We start from the raw sequence: 18,626 nt of genomic DNA, 5'->3' as shown, positions 1-18,626 counted from the left end.
CGCTCCTTCAGCTTTTGTGGGTCATTCAGCAAACCCACACATTTAAATCCCCTCGCTTTATCTTTCCCGCGTGTTGAGTGCAGTCAGTACAGTGAGAAGGACATTCGTGTCCATCCTAGTTCCAGTCCAGTAGCTAGGGCGGTGGGGGATTGGGGAGCTCGGTTTCTGAGCAAGGCCCTGCTCCTTCCTCACTTTCCACATCTAAGAGAGGGGAGCTCCCTGCTCCTGGGACCCCAGGGCCGGACCTCCTCCTGTGCCCTGTGTATCACTCCCCAGCTAGAAGCCCCTTTTTTCCTCCCCCGGCCCAGGCTCACTGTGGAACCCCATGGGCAAGTCCGTAGAAGGTTAACAGTCTGTTCATCTCAAGGTTAAAAACTGACCTTTATCTGCCCTTAAAACTGTAAGCCTAGAACAGAAACTGGCTCCAACCGTCCTCTCACTGAGTAACTGGCAAAGTCAAAAGGATTTTGACTTTTAGCAATGCAAATAAAATATTGAAACTGATGTCCAATAAAACATGCAAGTTACAAGCAAAACCAGTCTTAACAATTACTGCAGTGACCAATGAGTAGTCAGATGTAGCTATGTAAATTTAAATTAATTCTGTTCACGTTTCAAGCGTTCAGGAACTACGTGCAGCTAACTTATTGGGCTTTCAGAAAATTATACTGGACAGCTCCTAAAATGTTATAGGATTAATGGTAAATCTCCAATAATAATAGATTTATGTATAGGCGGTCTGGGGATAGATAGTGGAATCAGACCCTGAATTATCCCTTGGAATTTTGACCATAGCTCTTTGATAGTAACCGCAGGAGGCAAGAGGACTTTAGGGGCCGAATAGAATTTGGTTTTGTTTTCATGGTCCTTGAGGCTTCCACCCAAGAGAATTGTTCAGATATCCTGAGAAAGTTCTTCATTTAAGAAGTAACCAGAACTCCACGCCTATCAAATCATACCTCTGGGTCAGAGGCTAAAATTCATCTGGAAGAACCTCAACAGGATAGCTAAAAATAAAAAGTTTAATAAAGCATTGCGGGCCGGGCAAGGTGGCTCACGCCTGTAATCCCAGCATTTTGGGAGGCCAAGGTGGGTGGATCACCTGAAGTCAGGGGTTTGAAAACAGCCTGGTCAATGTGGTGAAACCCCGTCTCTACTAAAAATACAAAGATTAGCCGAGTGTGGTGGCACACGCCTGTAATCCCAGCTACTCCGGAGGCTGAGGCAGAAGAATCGCTTGAATCCGGGAGGCGGAGGTTCCAGTGAGCCAAGATTACGCCCGGGCACTCCAGCCTGGGTGACAGAGCGAGACTATCTCCAAAAGAAAAAAAAAAAAAAAGAAAAGAAAAAGAAAACGTTGCGGGCCACGCACAGTGGCCAATGCATGTAATCCCAGCACTTTGGAAGGCTGAGGTGGGCGAATCACCTGAGGTCAGGAGTTCGAGACCAGGCTGGCCAACATGGCGAAAACCCATCTCTGCTAAAAATACAAAAATTAGCTGGGCGTGATGGTGGGCGCCTGTAGTCCCATCTACTTGGAACGCTGAGGCAGGAGAATCGCTCGAACCCGGGAGGCAGAGGTTGCAGTGAGCTGAGATGGTGCCACTGCACTTCAACCTGGGCACAGATACACACTCCATCTATCTCAAAAACAAAACCAAAAAAACCCACAAATACTAACTCATTCAATCCTCACACCAACCTGATTTATATGATTATCCCCATTTTACAGATAAGGAAACTGAGGCACAGAGATGTGAAGAAACTTGCCCAAAGTCACACAGCTGGTCGGAGGCCTAGTGAACACCATCATCATCAAGAGACATGCAGTACCTGAACTTCTTCTACAGCACCGCGTGGAATATGGGGCATTGAGTCCTCAAGCATGGTATACATGAATTTACAGAATCCAGATGTTATTCTGTAGCTTGGCTTTAGCAAAGTAATTGTAAGCAACCTGCAGCCCTGTCCCTTCGCATCCCCACCCCCGGTTTTTTTGTTTTTGGGTTTTTGAGACAGAGTCTCAAAAACAGAGTGTAGTGGCGTGATCTCAGCTCACTGCAACCTCCGCCTCCAGGGTTCAAGTGATTCTCCTGCCTCAACCTCCCGAGTAGCTGGGACTACAGTCGTGTGCCACCACACCCAGCTAATTTTTTTGTATTTTTAGTAGAGATTGGGTTTCACCATGTTGGCCAGGATGGTCTCGATTTCCTGACCTCGTGATCTGCCCACCTCAGCCTTTACCGCCCCTTTCTAAGGAGATTCACTCAGTATCTCTGCCTTTCTCCAAGTAGCTTGCTGGTCCTCTGTTTCAATAGCTGCTTAGTCTTCCCACAACAACCAGTGACACCAAACAGACCTTGATACCATCACTTCCAGCTGTGGGCACGGGTAAGTTCCTTCACTTCTCAGGCCTTGCTTTCCTCTTTTGTAACGTGGGGATTATAATAATATTAATAGGCCCTCCCTGTAGCAGAGGCTGGGATGCTCTGCCCAGATACCCTTCACCATGAGGGATAACCATCTTCTGGTTGCTGCTTTTTTTTTTTTTTTTTTTTTTTTTAGAGAGAGAGAGAGATGAGGTCTTGCTGTGTTGCCCAGGCTGGAGTGAAGTGGTGCCATCATAGCCCACTGAAGCCTTGAACTGCTGGGCTCAAGTGATCCTCCTGCGTTGGCCTCTCAAAGTACTGGGATTATAGGCATGAGCTACCGTACTCTGCCTGTTTCTTGAGGGCTGGTGGCTGATAGTTCATTGCTGCCCCTTCTCCAGAGAATTGCCTTAGGTTGAATGGGAGCCCCCTCCCCTAAGGAGTTATGACCATCCCTTCCCCAGTCCTAGGAGCAGTGGCTATCACAGCCTCCAGGTCAGACTAAGTTTGCCTCAAGGTAAGAATAACTTTGTGGTACAACTCAGGCTCCAGAGCTTACTGTGAGAACAGACTGAACTGCCGGAACACATTAAACGAGGTTCATTTTATTTGGATGTTATGAGATGGCCCCAAAATACAGTAGTCGGTTAATTTTTCCATTACTATTGTTGAATAATACGTCCCTTCACATTGGTTTGCAATGTTTTCTTTAATTTTATTTTTTATTTTTTTTTTTATTGAGACAGAGTCTCACTCTGTCGCCCAGGCTGCTCAGGCTGGAGTGCAGTGGCACAATCTAGTTTCACTGCAACCTCCACCTCCCAGGTTCAAGCAGTTCTCCCTGTCTCAGCCTCCTGATAGCTGGGATTGCAGCCCTCCTGTCCAGCACTGCTCCTAATAGTTCCCGTCACTTTCTATCTCTGTGTTTGGAAAAGGGCGTTAGATCCATGGATTTCTCCCGGAGGAAACCAGGTTGGAAAGGCTTTGATCTGTATAAGCTGAGACCACCAGAAACCTTCACCCATCGCATTGCCTTGCTTTCCTATCCTGGTAGAGGTTCCAAAAGACTTTGGGTTGTTTGGGGCAGACATAGGGAACGTGTCTTGCTCTCTACGGGAATCCATCTCAACTGATTCAATAATAGAATCAGCTATTCTCAGGGCATAAAGGCTGGGAGTGAATAGGGGCTCCGCTGCATCAGCCTTCTAATTGGTCCCTGAGTCTTTGGTCTTGACCTCTTAATCCATTGTCCACACTGACCCCAGAATCAACTTTTTTTTTTTTTGAGACAGAGTCTGACTCTGTCCCCCAGGCTGGAGTACAGTGGCATGATTACAGCTCACTGCAGCCTCAACCTCCCAGGCTCAAGCAATCCTTCCACCTTAGCCTCCTGAGTAGCTGAGACTACAGGTGTACACCACCACACCCAGCTAATTTTTAAAATTTTTTGTAGAGACTCAGTCTTGCAACGTTGCCCAGGCTGGGCTCCAACTCCTGGCCTCAAGCGATGCTCCTGCCTCAGCCTCCCAAAGTACTGGGATTACAGGTGTGAGCCACTATGCCCGGCCCAGAGTCAACTTTGTACAGAAAATCTGACTATTGATGCTGCTTCTCATCTCCCTTCAGTGACTCCCTGGAGCCCTTGGGATCCAGTTCAAACCCTGAAACCTGGCCCAACAGCTCCTTCACAGCCTGATCCTGACTCACCTCTATAGCTTCTCTCTGTCTGTAGCCCCATGAGACCTTTCAGGCTGGCCACTTGAAACCATTTGCTATGTTTTTTCAGGGCCAGGGCCCTCCAAGGAAGGATGGGATATGAAGAGCAAGGAGGAAGGGAGGTGTTCTAGATAGGGTAAAGCTGTACAGAGGCATGGGGTTGGAATATGGTGGATATGTTCAGGGCTCCACCCCTTTGGATATTTGATCCTTATAGCCTGGAAATGCCCGTCCTTCTCTACTTTGACTCACAAGTTCAGCCATGGCCTAAGATCCAGCCCTGTTATAATCACCTCTCTGAAGCCTTCCTTAGTCCATCCGGGTAGAGGTAAAGCCTTCCTCTGTGGACCAGGAGCATTTTGTAAACAGATCAACCACCTAATGCATGGTGGATATTATTTATTCACATGTGGCTGTTTTCCCCACCTAGACTATTGAGGCAGAGACTATATCCAGCTTCTTCTTTTAAAAAAATTGTTATTTATTTATATATTTTGAGACAGGATCTTCTCTGTTGCCCAGGTTAGAGTGCAGTGGCGCTGTCATAGCTCACTGCAGCCTCTAACTCCTGGCCTCTAGCAATCCTCCCACCTCAGCCTCCTGAGTAGCTGGGACTACAGGCACACACCACTACGCCCAGCTAATTTTTTAAATTTCTTTTTTGTAGAGATGGGGCCTTGCTATGTTGCCCAGGCTGTCTCGAACTCCTGGCCTCAAACAGTCCACCTACATCGGCCTGCCTCCTAAAGTGCTGGGATTTACAGTCATGAGCTACTGCACCCAGCCTATATTTCCAGTTTCTAGCATGGCCCATTTATATTGTGGTTGCTCAGTAGGTGTTTGTGGATATAATGAATCACTAATCACCTCCATTTCTTTTTTCTTTTTTTTTTTTTTTTTTTTTTTTGTGATGGAGTCTCGCACTGTCGCCTGGGCTGGAGTGCAATGGCACAATCTTGACTCGCTACAACCTCCACTTCCCAGGTTTAAGTGATTCTCCTGCCTCAGCCTCCCAAGTAGCTGGGATTACAGGCGCCCGCCACCATGCCCGGCTAATTTTTTTGTATTTTTAGTAGAGACGGGGTTTCACTATGTTGGCCAGGCCAGTCTTGAACTCCTGACCTCGTGATCCGCCCACCTCAGCTTCCCAAAGTGCTGGGATTACAGGCGTGAGCCACTGCACCTGGCCAATCACCTCTATTTCTTATATGCAATAATTTAGTATGCCCCAGTAGATAAAGTTTGATTCAAAAGATAACTGACCAATTGGAGTATCTAAGAGGCCAAAGACCAAGGATTCATATGGACCAGAATTATTATATTACAGGTGAGGGAAATGAGCCCAGAGGCATCAAGCCACTTACCCACTGTCACACAAGTAGTTGAAAGTACAATTTGAACCCAGCTCTGCTCTCAGGATTTTTCTCTTTTTAATGTTTTAAATATATTTTTCAAAAGTAACACATGCCCATGATTTAACAAAATTAAAGGCCAGACATGATACTCATGCCTGTAATCCCAACACTTTGGGAGGCCAAGGTGGGTGGATTACCTGAGGGCAGGAGTTCGAGACCAGCCTGGCCAACATGGTAAGACCCCATCTCTGCTAAAACTACAAAAAATTAGCCAGGCGTGGTGGCGCACACCTGTAGTCCCAGCTACTCAGGAGGCTGAGGCAGGAGAATTGCTTGAAACCAGGAGGCGGAGGTTGCGGTGAGCTAAGATTGCACCACTGCACTCCAGCCTGGGCAAGTGAGACTCTGTCTCCAGAAAAAAAAAAAAAAAAAAGAAAAGAAAAAATTGCTGGGCGCGGTGGCTCACGCCTGTAATCCCAGCACTTTGGGAGGCTGAGGCGGGTGGATCACGAGGTCAGGAGATCGAGACCATCCTGGCCAACATGGTGAAATCCTGTCTCTACTAAAAATACAAAAAATTAGCCGGGCATGGTGGCGGGCGCCTGTAGTCCCAGCTACTTGGGAGGCTGAGGCAGGAGAATGGCGTGAACCTGGGAGGTGGAGCTTGCAGTGAGCCAAGATCGCACCACTGCACTCCAGCCTGGGCGACAGAGCAAGACTCTATCTCAAAAAAAAAAAAAAAAAAAAAAAAAAAAAAAATTAAATACTGCAAAAGTATGTACAAGAAAAGTAAATTCTCACTTCTCTCCCTGACCCTCAGTTTCCTTCTTTTTTTTTCTTTTAATGCGTCACAAATGTGTGCGTCATCCTTGCACAGGAGCCATGCTAATCTTCTCCGTATCATTCCTATTTCAGTATGTGTGCTGTGGAAAAGAGCGCTAGCTTCCTACCTATAAGCAATTCATTGCTTTTTTTTAAGATAGTAATTGTAAAATTCCATAGAATGGAATACTATTCAGCTAATAAAAAAGAAATAATTACTAATATAGGCAACAACATGAATGAATCTCTAAAATACATTATGTTGAGCAGAAGAAGCAAGCCACAAAATGGTATCTACTATATGATTTCATCTGTATAGGAAAAATGGTTATATGAAGTATGATTGAATGGAACATCATGCAGTTAGGAAATACCATATTTTAAATTAGAAAAATATTTGATGACATGAGAAAAGCCTCAGGAGACACTGAAAAATGAAAAAGCTAAAATATAACCATATATATACAGTATTGTCTCCATTTTTATTAACAAACATGGCTGGCTCAGTTACTTGGCAGGCTTAGACAGGAAAATCGCTTGAACCCAGGAGGCAGAGGTTGCAGTGAGCCAAGATGGCACCATTGCACTCCAGTCTGGGCAACAAAGAGAAACTCCATCTAAAAAAACAAAAACAAATACGTGGCTGGGCAGTGGCTCACGCCTGTAAACTCAGCACTTTGGAGGCCAAGGCAGGAAGATCTTGAGCTCAGGAGATCGAGACCAGCCTGGGCAACATGGTGAAACCCATCTCTATAAAAAATACAAAAAAAAATTGCTGGGTGTGGTGGCATGCGTCTGTGGTCCCAGCTACTTGGGAGGCTGAGATGGGCAGATCGTTTGGAAGGCTGAGGTGGGCGGTCTCTGAGGTCGAGGCTGCAGTGAGCTGAGATCGCATCACTGCACTCCGGCCTTGGTGACCCTGTCTAAAAAAAAAAAAAGAAAAGAAAAGCATAAAATAAAAGCCTTAGGCCAGGCATAGTGGTATTCACCTGTAGTCCCAGCTACTTGGGAGGCTGAGGCAGGAGGATCTATTGAGCCCAGGAGTTTGAGGTCATATTACACTATTTTCATGCCTGTGAATAGCCACTGCACTCCAGCCTGGGCAACATAGCAAGACTCCATTTATTTAAAAATAAAAGACCTCAAGAAAATATTAATATACTCATTCAACAAGTATGAATTAGGTGTGGACTGTGTGCCAGGCACTGTGTTAGGGATATGGAAACGAACCAAAACTGACATAATTCATACCCTCACTGAGCATAATCTATCAAGGAAAAAAATGTGAATAGCAGCCATCACTTGGTGGTATAATAAAAAAATATTTTTTTCTTTCCAATATTCTATGGTGAGAAAGTATTGCTATATAAATAGGTGAAAATAAGGCCAGGTGCAGTGACTCACGACTGTAATCCCAGCACTTTGGGTGGCTGAGGCAGAAGGATCACTTGAGCCCAGGAGTTCCAAACCGGCCTGGGCAATGACATAGGGAGACCCCGTCTTTATAAAAACAATTTTTTTTAAATTAGCTGGGTGGCCAAGCACGATGGTTCATGCCTGTAATCCCAGCACTTTGGGAGGCTGATGTGGGTGTATCACCTGAGGTCAGGAGTTCGAGACCAACCTGGCCAACATGGTAAAACCCAGTCTCTACCAAAAAATACAAAAAAAATTAGCCCGGGCATTGTGGTGGGTGCCTGTAATCCCAGCTACACGGGAGGCTGAGACAGGAGAATCACTTGAACCCGGGAGCTAGAGGTTATAGTGAGCTGAGATCATGTCATTGCACTCCAGCCTGGGCAACAAGAACGAGACTCTATCTCAAAAAAAAAAAAAAAAAAAAAAAATGCCAGGCACGGTGGTGAACACCTGTGGTCCTAGCTACTCAGGAGGCTGAGGTAGGAGGATCACTTGGACCCAGGGAGTTGAGGCTGAAGTGAACCATGATCACACCACCACACTACAGCCTGGGTGGCAGAGCAAGACCCTGTTCTAAAAGAAAAAGAGAGAGAGAGAGAGAGACAGAGAAGGGAGGGAGGGAAAAGAGAGAAAGAGAGAGAGAAAGAAAGAAAGAGAAAGAAGGAGGCACTTTTCTTTGTCTTCACCTATTTATTTATATGTTTATTTGTTGAGACAGGGTCTTGCTCTATTGCCCAGGCCAGAGTGCAGTGGCATGATCATAGCTCACTGCAGCCTCTATCTCCCTTGGCTCAAGTAATCCTCCAACCTCGGCCTCCCAAGTAGCTGGGACCACAGGCATGCCACTGCCATGTCCAGCTATTTTTTTCTTTTTTTAGAGATGGGGGTCTTCCTATGTTGTCCACTCTGGTCTGGAACTCCTGGACTAAAGTGATCCTCCCACCTTGGCCTCACAAAGTGTTGGGATTAGAGGCATGAGCCACTGTGCCGGCTGCTCTTTTCTTTTAAAGTCCTACTTCCAATAGAGTTAAACATTCATTTGCTTTCTCAATGTCTTCTCTGATTAAAACAAAAAACATCTAGAGCCACTCCATGAAAATTTAAAAAGAGGCCGGGCGCGGTGGCTCATGCTTGTAATCCCAGCACTTTGGGAGGCCGAGGCGGGTGGATCATGAGATCAGGAGATCGAGACCATCCTGGCTAACACAGTGAAACCCTGTCTCTACTAAAAGTACAAAGAATTAGTCGGGCGTGGTGGCGGGCGCCTGTAGTCCCAGCTACATGGGAAGCTGAGGCAGGAGAATGGCGTCAACCCAGGAGGCAGAGCTTGCAGTGAGCCGAGACTGGGCCACTGTACTCCAGCATGGGCGACAGAGCGAGACTCCGTCTCAAAAAAAAAAAGAAAGAAAAAAAAGAAAATTTAAAAAGAAGAAAACTCTAATTGAGCTCCCTTCCCAAACAACTGTTTTCCCTAACAAATAAAATTTAAGTTCACTGCTGGTGTGGTGGTGTTTTTAGACATTAACAATTCCCAACAATCATTGGAGATCCCAATTCATTCAGCCGGTGGACCTCTCCACCTGGCCAGATGTCCACTTGGTGAATTTAGCATCCCCCCACTTTTTTTTTTTTTTACTTTCTGCATTGGTCAGAAGACATAAATATTTTAAATAACCAAGATTCATGTTTAACTATCATTTCTACACATTTCTTCAAATCTGGGTTTCCTTCTTACAGGGCTTGTGAGCTTTGGTGTATTTCCTCATGAAACTCCCTAAGTACTTCCTAAACCTTAATTAATGACCAGCTCCTCTGAGACATAATTATGAACACTTTTAATTTAACAAAAGCACAGGGAATCCTTGTTTCCACTGTTGTGTGAAAGTAACCTGGCTTTAGTTTCTATTTATATGAAGCCATTAAATGTTAAGCTTCTGTGTTAAATGCAGGTAAGAGAACTGTAGAACATTTTAAAAACTAGAGTAAAATGAGCATTTCTAAAATAGCTACGCAGAACAAAAGGTATTTTATAATGTATAATCTGCAATTTTATATAAAAAGCACTACATAGGCCAGGCATGGTGGCTCACCCCTGTAATCCCAGCACTTTGGGAGGCTGAGGCGGGCAGGTCACCTGAGGTCAGGAGTTTGAGACGAGCCTGACCAACATGGAGAAACCTCATCTCTACTAAAAATACAAAATTAGCCGGGTGTGGTGGCACACACCTGTTAATTCCAGCTACTGGGGAGGCTGAGGCAGGAGAATCGCTTGAACCTGGGAGGCGGAGGTTGCGGTGAGCCGAGATTGCACCATTGTACTCCAGCCTGGGCAACAAAGAGTGAAACTCCGTCTCAAAAAACTACATAAATTATTTATAATGTACTATATCATATTTATATTTTATCATATATTTTAATTTATATCCATGAGTGCATTTAGTTTTGATTAAATTACTTTGGAATGACCTGTCCCTCCCACAGTCTTGTGATCTAAAAAGATGACCAAGTCGGCTGGGCAAAGTGGCTCACGCCTGTAATCCCAGCACTTTGGGAGGCTGAGGCTGGTGGATCATGAGGTCAGGTGACAGAGACCATCCTGGCTAACACAGTGAAACTACATCTCTACTAAAAGTACAAAAAATTAGCTGGGTGTGGTGGCATGCACCTGTAGTCCCAGCTGCTCAGGAGGCTGAGGCAGGAGAATTGTTTGAACCCAGGAGGCGGAGGTTGCAGTGAGGCGAGATCATGCCACTGCACTCCAGCCTGGGCAACAGAGTGAAACTGTCTCAAAAAGAAAAAGAAAACCCAAGTCCAGATAAAATATGTAATTTTTTATAATTAGCAAAACATGGCCCAAAGCAACATCCTACCAATAATAGCCTGATATCAATTAGTAATCTCTTTGGATACACGTAAAAAAATGCTAATGAAATTTCTGCTAACTGGTAAATATAGATTTACAGGTTGATATTCAGGCCACTGTTTGGGTAGTGCACAAACCCTTCTTTTCTCCCCGACTTCTTTTTACAGGCATTGGGTGGGCAAACCCCTTAATGGCACATCATCCCTTTGGTCTTCCCAGCAGAATCCCTTATGAAAACTGTGATAAGAATTGGCAGTCCCAGTCCAGGCGCAGTGGCTCACGCCTGTAATCCCAGCACTTTGGGAGGCCGAGGCGGGCGGATCACGAGGTCAGGAGATCGAGACCATCCTGGCTAACAGGGTGAAACCCCGTCTCCACTAAAAATACAACAAATTAGCCGGGTGTGGTGGCGGGCGCCTGTAGTCCCAGCTATTTGGGAGGCTGAGGCAGGAGAATGGTGTGAACCCAGGAGGCGGAGCTTGCAGTCAGCAGAGATTGTGCCACTGCACACCAGCCTGGGAAACAGAGCAAGACTCCATCTCAAAAAAAAAAAAATTAAAAAAATTGGGAGTCCCAGACCGGCTGCGGCGGCTCGCCCCTGTAATCCTAGCACTTTGGGAGGCTGAGATGGGTGGATCACTTGAGGCCAGGAGTTAAAGACTAACCTGGCCAACATGGTGAAACCTTGTTTCTACTAAAAATACAGCAATTAGCTGGGTATGATGGCACAGGCTTGTAATCCCAATTTAGGAGGCTGAGACAGGAGAACGGCTTGAACCCAGGAGGTGGAGTTTGCAGTGAGCCGAGATCACACCACTGTACTCCAGACAGAGCCAGACCCTGTCTCCAAAAAGAAAAAGAAAAAAAAAAAAAAGAATTAGGAGCCCCAAAGCTGCTGTCACTTCCTGCTTGTGACTGTTGTTTGCATCATTGCAGAACAGGAGAAAATGGCGGCAACCACTACGTAACACAGTTGATTGGTCCACAGGTAAGATACCAAGGTAAACAGCACTGGCATTCAAGTTGCTTGGGGCAAAAATTTAGAATCAGGGACGCCTTTCCACACACTATATCCTGTCAACTTCCTCCCCCTACTGTCTATTTTCCTATACAGCAGATCTTTTTAAACTTAAAGCATAAAACTGATTTGTCATTCCTCTGGTGAAAACCCTCATTAGGGCCAAGGGCGGTGGCCCACGCCTGTAATCCCAGCACTCTGGGAGGCCAAGGCAGCAGGATTACTTGAGGAGTTGGAGACCAGACTGGGCAACTTAGTGAGACCCCGTCTCTAAAAATAAAATTAAATTAGCCGGGCTGGCTGAGGTGGGAGGATCTCTTGAGTCCAGGAGTTTGAAGCTGCAGTGACCCGTGACCCCATCTCTGAAAGAAACAAAAATAAATGTCTTCTCCTTTCCCGAAGTGGTCTGACTCTTGTCAACTTTGAGCTGGGACCAAACTTCTTCCCCCATGTCCGCTGCAGTCCAGACAGACTGGCCTTGTTTCTGCTGTTCACACATACTGGCCTCAAATAGACGAAGCTTATTTCTGTCTCAGCATTCTTGCATTGACTGGCCCTTTGGCTTAGAACATTCTTCTACAGTTACAAAGCTCAACTCAAATGTCACCTGGTTAGAGCCCTTTCCTGGACCACCTCTATCCCTATCTGCGCATTCCCTACCTCACTACCCTGTGTTAATTTATCTGTAGTACTTGGTTTTTATTTCCCCTCACTCCTTAAGGGAAGCATCTTTGTCTTGTTCACTGCTATGTCATACCATACCTGGCAAAGTTGGAGCTCAACAATTTGTTGAATGAATGGATTTCATCTTACTCTTGTCTGGAGCAGAAGTTTTTCACCTGGGGCACAGGGGCTTCAAGAGATCATTTCCTTCTCGTCTACCTCCCGTCCCCATGCTGCTCCCAATTATAAATGAAATTAAAGGTTTGAGTAGATTTACACATGCTATGAGTGTGTATGAGCAATCATGTATTTTTCTCAAAGGATTCTCAAAGGAATCCAAAGAACAAAATGTTAATTACTACAAGTACAAAGCTTTAATTTATAAAACACTTTTGCGTATTTAGTCCTCATTGTGCTTATACCTACCTTATAAGGTAGGCAGTGTAAAATTATAATTTCTACTTTGTAAAATTATTGAAATGCAGAGAGGTTAAACATGTTAGAGATCACACAGATAGTCAATGATGGAATTGACACAAATCCGTTCTTATGGATGCAAAATCCTGTGGTGTTTTTATTTTTTAATTTATTTTTATTTTTATTTTTTTTGAGACGGAGTGTCGCTCTGTCGCCCAGGCTGGAGTGCAGTGGCCCGATCTCAGCTCACTGCAAGCTCCACCTCCCGGGTTTACGCCATCCTCCTGCCTCAGCCTCCCGAGTAGCTGGGACTACAGGCGCCCGCCACCTCGCCTGGCTAGTTTTTTGTATTTTTTTTAGTAGAGACGGGGTTTCACCATGTTAGCCAGGATGGTCTCGATCTCCTGACCTCGTGATCCACCCGTCTCGGCCTCCCAAAGTGCTGGGATTACAGGCTTGAGCCACTGCGCCCGGCCTATTTTTTTATTTTTTTATTTTTATTTTTATATATGGAGTCTCGCTCTGTCGCCCAGGTTGGAGTGCAGTGGCGCGATCTCGGCTCACTGCAAGCTCCGCCTCCCGGGTTCCCGCCATTCTCCTGCCTCAGCCTCCCGAGTAGCTGGGACTACAGGTGCCCCCACCACGCCCGGCTAATTTTTTGTATTTTTAGTAGAGACGGGGTTTCACCGGTTTCACCGTGTTAGCCAGGATGGTCTTGATCTCCCGACGTCGTGATCCGCCCGTCTCGGCCTCCCAAAGTGCTGGGATTACAGGCGTGAGCCACCGCGCCCGGCCTTTTTTTTTTTTTTTTTTTTTTTTTGAGATGGAGTCTGGCTCTGTCACCTAGATTGGAGTGCAGTGGCGGGATCTCAGCTCACTGCAAGCTCCACCTCCCGGGTTCACATCATTCTCCTGCCTCAGCCTCCTGAGTAGCTGGGACCACAGGTGCCTGCCACCATGCCCAGCCAATTTTTTGTATTTTTAGTAGAGACAGGGTTTCACTGTGTTAGCCAGGATGGTTTCGATTTCCTGACCTCATGATCCACCTACCTTGGCCTCCCAAAGTGCTGGGATTACAGGCATGAGCCACCATGCCCAGCCAATCTGTGTTCTTTTTGAAGATAAAGACACAATCCAGAACTCTGGGGAAGTAGGTTTGCATTGGTTCTTACCTTCGTTTGCTCAAAAATTACCAAACATCAATACTTTTCCAAGGATTCTCCCATTTAAACTAGTTTACAAGGCTGCTTTAAGTTTTTCAGTGAAAAAACATTATCATCATTTAGATCAAGGCAGTCTTCCATGCAGTCAGCCTCCATTTCAAACAAAATATTGAGAGAACATACTAACCGGCCAGGCATGGGGGCTCATGCCTGTAATCGCAGCACTTTGGGAGGCCGAGGTGGGCAGATCACAAGGTCAAGAGATAGAGGCCAGCCTAGCCAACATGGTGAAACCCTGTCTCTACTAAAAATACAAAAATTAGCTGGGCGTGGTGGCACACACCTGTAGTCCCAGCTACTCGGGAGGCTGAGGCAGGAGAATCGCTTGAACCCAGGAGGCAGAGGTTGCAGTGAGCCGAGATCACACCACTACACAACAGCCTAGGCAAAAGAGTGAGACTCAGTCTCAAAAAAAAGAACATATGAACTGAGGAACACAAAATTATTTTCTACTAAGCTTGGTTGAGCATAATTAGAAAAACAGATTTGTAGGAATATACCTTAAAGCCGAATAAAGACGATATTGAGATCTCTGTTTAGATTTTTATTTTATTTATTTTATTTTTGAGACGGAGTTTTACTCTTGTTGCCCAGGCTGGAGTGCAGTGGTGCAATCTCAGCTCACTGCAACCTTCACCTCCCGGGTTCAAGCGATTCTCCCGCTTCAGCCTCTCAGGTAACTGGGATTACAGGCATGCGCCACCACACACAGCTAATTTTGTATTTTTAGTAGAGATGGGGGCTTCCCCATGTTGGTCAGGCTGGTCTCGAACTCCTGACCTCAGGTGATCCGCCTGTCTCGGCCTCCCAAAGTGCTGGGATTACAGGCTTGAGCCACTGTGCCTGGACTTATTTATTTATTTAGAGACAGAGTTTTACTCTTTTGCCCAGGCTGCAGTGCAGTGGTATGATCTCGGCTCACAGCAACCTCCATGCCCCGGGTTCAAGCGATTCTGCCTCAGCCTCCTGAATAGCTGGGATTATAGGCACCTGCCACCAAGCCTGGCTACTTTTTGTGATTTTAGTAGAGACAGGGTTTTGTCTTGTTTGCTGGGCTGATGTCAAACTCCTGACCTCAGGTGATCCACCTGCCTCGGCCTCCCAAAGTGCTAGGATTACAGGCGTGAGCCACCACACCAGGCCAGATTTTTATTTTTGTAGACAGGTCTCAGTGTTGCCCAGGCTGGTCTCAAATGCTGACCTCAAGCAATCCTCCTGTCTCAGCCTCCCAATGCACCAGGATTGCAGGTGTGAGCCACCACACCCAGTCTGTTTAGATTTTACCTGCCCTTTTAGTTAGAATATTTCACTGAATCATGTATACTGAAAAATCAGTATGATCCCTTTTGTAAAATCAGCTTTCCCAGAAAAGAAAAATGTAAATTCCATCTCTCTCTCCTGTTCTCTTGATTTTCAAGAGGGGGAAAGAATTCTACAGTATTTGCAGAATCTCTACAATGCTTAAATTGTGTGAATTTGGCAGCTTAAGCTATTTCACTTCAAGGGCCACATCTATAGAATAAACCAGACAATGGCTTCAACAGAGCTTGTTTTATAAACCTCAAGAAGTTAGAGAACATGCCACTTGAGAGAATCGCCTGTTCTGGGAGCATACTCAAGATCAAAGAGTTTTTTTTTTCTTCCTTACTAGCATCTATAATTAAAGACCTAATCCTTTATTTTAAGCAAGAAAACGATTCCCTTTATTGAATTAGTTGTTTTTCTTCTTAAAACCCAAAGGTTGACATCAAATTTTGGGGTGAATGTCCTATTAATTAGCTTGGGTCATTCTTTGATTTTGATGCATTTAAAATGTTAGCCAAATGCAGGAAGACAAACCATATTTTTTTCTTTTTGAGATAGAGTTTTGCTCTTGTTCTCCTGTTGCCTAGGCTGGAGTGCAATGGCGTGATCTCAGCGCACCGCAACCTCCGCCTCCCGGGTTCAAGTGATTCTCCTGCCTCAGCCTCCCAAGTTGCTGGGATTACAGGCATGTACCACCATGCCAGGCTAATTTTGTATTTTTAGTAGAGACAGTTTCTCCATGTTGGCCAGGCTGGTCTCAAACTCCTAACCTCAGGTGATCCGCCTGTCTTGGCCTCCCAAAGTGCTGGGATTACAGGCATGAGCCACCGCGCCCAGTCCCGACAAACCATATTTTAAGAGAGCACATTGGCCGGTCACGGTGGCTCACACCTGTAATGCCAGCACTTTGGGAGGCCGTAGTGAGTGGATCACCTGAGGTCAGGAATTCGAGACCAGCCTGGCCAACATGGCGAAACCCCATCTCTACTAAAAACACAAAAATTAGCTGTGCATGGCGGCACATACCTGAAATCCCAGCTACTTGGGAGGCTGAGACGAGAATCTCTTGAACCTGGGAGGCAGAGATTGCAGTGAGCTGAGATCGCGCCACTGCACTCCAGCCTGGGCAACAGTGAGACTCCATCTCAAAAAAAAAAAAAAAGAGCGTGTCATTTAGAATTACTTCATCAAAAAAACTTGTTCAGGAGCCTCCTCTGGGAGATCCTGATGGCTTTGTGTCACACGAATGCATTTGTGAAAACCTGTGTGGATTATTGCCTGAGTTTGTTCTTAGGGAACCTCAGTGTTCCACAGATCTGTAAGTAAACTGGTTGTAGAAAAACATCTAGAGAGTCTGGGTGTGGTGGCTCTCGCCTGTCATCCCAGCACTTTGGGAGGCCTAGGCAGGGGGATTGCTTGAGCCCTGGAGTTCGAGACCAGCCTGGGCAACTTAGCAAGACCTCTTTTCCACTAAAAATCAAAATTAGCCAGGTGTGGTGGCGCATGCCTGTACCCCCAGCTAATTGGAAAGCTGACGTGGGAGAATCACTTGAGACCGGGAGGTTGAGGCTGCAGTGAGCCATGATCGCGCAACTGCACTCCAGCCTGGGTGACAGAGCAAGACCCTGTCTCAAAATAAAATTGAAACAAACAAACAAACATCTACAACCTAGTAGAACTTCTTGGCTTATGATTGCCAGGGTCAGAACACTTTGGGGTTATTCCTTAACCATAATTGATGCTACCATCTTGGAATCTGACCCACTGCTGGATCAAGGATACTTTGTTATAAAGGATAAAGGATTGCTGTTATAAAGGATACTCCGTTAACTCCCTTCCTTCATTAAAAAACAAAAACAAAAACAAAAAAAACCCAACAACCTGACAAGGCATGGGGCAAGAATAGATATCTGGCCGGGCGCGGTGGCTCAAGCCTGTAATCCCAGCACTTCGGGAGGCCAAGACGGGCGGATCACGAGGTCAGGAGATCGAGACCATCCTGGCTAACACAGTGAAACCCCGTCTTTACTAAAAAATACAAAAAAAACTAGCCGGGCGAGGTGGTGGGCGCCTGTAGTCCCAGCTACTCGGGAGGCTGAGGCAGGAGAATGGCGTAAACCTGGGAGGCGGAGCTTGCAGTGAGCTGAGATCAGGCCACTGCACTCCAACCTGGGCGACAGAGCAAGACTCCGTCTCAAAAAAAAAAAAAAAAAGAATAGACATCTGCTGAAAAGAAATAAAACTGTTTTTTGGCTGGCAGTTCTTAGCATCCTTAGCCGAAGGCTGATAAAGGACCCGTGGATCGCTCCCAACCACTGATTTTTTTTCCCCACGATTAAAAAAAAAAGGTCAGCTGAAAGCCACCAATCACGAATGCAATATAATTCTGTTTATTCCAGAGGATGAAAGGGATTCGCCCCTGCTGGGATTTGAACCTGTCACTCTTCAGAAGTCTAGGTATTTCACCCTAGATCATGACGAGTACAAAATCTTTCAAATAGATGAGCATTTTGTTTTTCCACACATCAAAAACACCATGTCCACATTTAGTGTGATTGCTATTTCTTGAAGTGGGTTTTGCCCAAATTCAATCCAAGCATCACTGAATGGTAAAGTGCACAGAAGGAACAAAATAGGAGAGTACACTCATTATAGCATTTTTTGAATTTCAGTTATTTCACCTTCCACCAAAAATGTCCTAGATGGCTTAGCTGATTAAGAGTATTACAAAGAGATGGATAAGGTCAAGGTTTTAATCTACTTAATGGCTTGTTTGCTTAGCTCTGTTCTATGCGGGCCACAAGTACACCTCTCTCAAACTTAACGTTTCCAAATAAAGGTGGACCGAGTAATAAAGCATAAGCGAAATCATCACCGATGACTGGAAGACACAACAGGAACTGCTCGCCATGGAAAAGGAGCATTTCCACCAACACAGAACTTCAAGACATTTCATTTAGTCTATTTTTTTTTTTTTTTTTTGAGATGGAGTCTCACTCTGTTGCCCAGGCTGGAGTGCAGTGGCATGATCTCGTCTCACTGCAACCTCTGCCTCCTGGGTTCAAGTGATTCTCCTGCCTCAGCCTCTTGAGTAACTGGATTTACGGGGGCACACCACCATGCCCGGCTAATTTTTGTATTTTTAGTAGAGACGGGGTTTCACCATGTTGGCCAGGCTGGTCTCAAACTCCTGACCTCAAGTGATCCACCTGCCTTGGCCCCCCAAAGTGCTGGGATTACAGGGGTGAGCCACTGCACCTGGCTCATTTAGTCTTTTCATTCATTCTTTCCATATGGTCAGTGCTGACATCACAGAAAGAAACCAGATACGGCCTCCACCCAGAAGGAATTTGGTATGCAAAGAATAGCAATTACAATGCAAGTCCTGTAACTGAGGTATGCAGAGACAGACTCCTGGAAAGGCAGGAGGGACTGCAGACAGAAAAGGACTCAAGG

At 45.7% G+C, this 18,626-nt stretch overlaps 1 non-coding gene across 1 annotated transcript; it reads right to left on the bottom strand.

Annotated features, from left to right (window-relative positions):
- Positions 1-6,272: 6,272 nt before the first annotated feature.
- Positions 6,273-6,379, bottom strand: LOC123575350 (U6 spliceosomal RNA). The gene has a single exon (XR_006700648.2). It is a non-coding gene; the product is annotated as a U6 spliceosomal RNA (small nuclear RNA).
- Positions 6,380-18,626: the final 12,247 nt, after the last annotated feature.

Source organism: Macaca fascicularis, chromosome 8, assembly GCF_037993035.2.
Source record: "Macaca fascicularis isolate 582-1 chromosome 8, T2T-MFA8v1.1".
NCBI classification, from domain to species: domain Eukaryota; kingdom Metazoa; phylum Chordata; class Mammalia; order Primates; family Cercopithecidae; genus Macaca; species Macaca fascicularis.
The sequence above is the reverse complement of the archived record's forward strand: the minus strand, read 5'-3'. Positions and strand labels throughout refer to the sequence as shown.